The sequence below is a fragment of the Salmo salar genome, chromosome 12 (genome assembly GCF_965601325.2).
Source record: "Salmo salar chromosome 12, fSalSal1, whole genome shotgun sequence".
In the NCBI taxonomy this organism is placed as follows: Eukaryota; Metazoa; Chordata; class Actinopteri; order Salmoniformes; family Salmonidae; genus Salmo; species Salmo salar.
This window is the reverse complement of record NC_138302.1, coordinates 11,990,001-11,992,500: the sequence shown is the minus strand read 5'-3', so window position 1 is coordinate 11,992,500 and position 2,500 is coordinate 11,990,001. Positions and strand designations below refer to the sequence as shown.

General features: G+C 47.0%; 1 protein-coding gene across 1 annotated transcript in view; it reads left to right on the top strand.

The window, feature by feature from the left end:
• The window catches only part of LOC106595255 (noelin-2), a 60,300-nt gene that overhangs the window by 721 nt on the left and 57,079 nt on the right, over nt 1-2,500 (top strand). The gene's annotated exons all lie outside the window — the stretch shown is intronic.

Genomic DNA, 2,500 nt, shown 5'->3' with positions numbered 1-2,500 from the left:
TGTGTGCAAGTGTATGTGTGTTTGTGTGCATGTCTGTGTGTTGTGTGTGTCTGTGTGTGTGTGTGTGTGTGTGTGTGTCTGTGTGTGTGTCTGTGTGTGTTTGTGTCTATGTGTGTGTGTGAGTGTGTGTGTGTGTGTGTGCACGTGTGTGTGTGTGTGTGTGTGTGTGTGTGTGGTGTGTGTGTGTGTGTGTGTGAGTATGTGTGTGTGTGAGTATGTGTGTGTGTGAGTGTGTGTGTGTGTGTGTGTGTGTGTGAGTATGTGAGTGTGTGTTTGTACGTGTGTGTGTGCACATGTGTGTGTGTGTTTTGTACGTGTGTGTTTGTGTGTGTGTGTGTGTGTGTGTGTGAGTATGTGTGTGTGTGTGTGTGTGTGTGTGTGTGTGTGTGTGTGTGTGTGTGTGTGTGTGTTTGTACGTGTGTGTGTGCACGTGTGTGTGTGTGTTTGTACGTGTGTGTTGTGTGTGTGTGTGTGTGTGTGTGTGAGTATGTGTGTGTGTGTGTGTGTGTGTGTGTGTGTGTGTGTGTGTGTGTTCTGTCTGTGTGTGTGTGTGTGTTTGTGTCTGTGTGTGTGTGTGAGTATGTGTGTGTGTGTGTGTGTGTGTGTGTGTGTGTGTGTGTGTGTGTGTGTGTGTGTGTGTGTGTGTGTGTGTGTGTGTGTGTGTGTCTGTGTGTGTGTGTGTGTATGTGTGTGTGTGTGTGTGTGTGTGTGTGTGTGTGTGTGTGTGTGTGTGTGTGTGTGTGTGTGTGTGTGTGTGTGTGTGTGTGTGTTGTGGTGTCACTGTTAGTTGATGTATTCATCTTGTTCTCCACTACCATCTAACAGCCTCTGGTTCTGTCTGTTAGATGTGTATCCTGAGGCTATGGCTTCCACTGAACACACATACACGCACACGGACACACACACACACACACACACACACACACACACACACACACACACACACACACACACACACACACACACACACACACACACACACACACACACACACACACACTGCTGACGTTACGCTTTGCTGTGCTGCTGTCTCTGAACTCCTGGAGTATCCTACCCATCCTAATGTAGTGGTAATAGTAGTAGTAATGATGTGGGCGGCCCCACAGAAAACATGCATTCACTTACTGCTCCTCAAGCTGCCAGCACACCAGCTCTAGAATCAGGTCTACAAACACAGTTAACTGTTATTCATTAATCTAACGACAGTTCTAGGATCAGGTCTACAAACACAGTTAACAGGTATTCGTTAATTTAACTACAGCTCTAGGATCAGATTAGTAATGACCGTATCACCCCATCAATATGGAAGTAATGGTTTTGAAGACTAGGTGAAGCAAGAGGAATTTGCTCTCTGTCTCTCAGTTCAATTTCAATTAAATTTCTATTTAAAGGGCTTTATTGGCATGGGAAACATGTTTTTAAATTGCCAAAGCAAGTGAAATAGATATTAAACTCTCTCCCCTTCTCTCGCTCTCTGTGTATCTGCTTCCCTCTGCTGGGCGCTGGCTGTTACTGCTACACCTTCAGGATCTCAGAAATGGACAGAGATTGTCCTAATGCCAATATGGACCCCCAAAACAGATAACAAAACCCACCAATCAAAAATGTACAAATGAATGCTCACAGCTGCATAGGACATAATGTCTAAGGCAGCACTGCCCAAACTCTGTCCTGGGCCCCCCTTGGGTGCACATTCTGGGTTCTGCCCTAGCTGATTCAAATCATCAGAGCTGGAATGAAAAAGCTGTGTAGTGCTCGGACAAAAACCTAAACATGATGCTGGTCTAGGGGTGGATTCTACAGTAACTAGTAGAGATACTAGCTGTCAGGTAACCAGTCTGTAGTGCTACCAGGTGACAATAGCAGGGAGTCAGGTAACCAGTCTGTAGTACTACCAGGTGACAGTAGCAGGGAGTCTGTAGTACTACCAGGTGACAATAGCAGGGAGTCAGGTAACCAGTCTGTAGTACTACCAGGTGACAGTAGCAGGGAGTCTGTAGTACTACCAGGTGACAGTAGCAGGGAGTCTGTAGTGCTACCAGGTGACAGTAGCAGGGAGTCTGTAGTGCTACCAGGTGACAATAGCAGGGAGTCTGTAGTACTACCAGGTGACAGAAGCAGGGAGTCTGTAGTACTACCAGGTGACAGTAGCAGGGAGTCTGTAGTACTACCAGGTGACAATAGCAGGGAGTCTGTAGTACTACCAGGTGACAATAGCAGGGAGTCTGTAGTACTACCAGGTGACAGAAGCAGGGAGTCTGTAGTGCTACCAGGTGACAATACCAGGGAGTCAGGTAACCAGTCTGTAGTACTACCAGGTGACAGTAGCAGGGAGTCTGTAGTGCTACCAGGTGACAGTAGCAGGGAGTCAGGTAACCAGTCTGTAGTACTACCAGATGACAGTAGCAGGGAGTCTGTAGTACTACCAGGTGACAATAGCAGGGAGTCAGGAAACCAGTCTGTAGTACTACCAGATGACAGTAGCAGGGAGTCTGTAGTG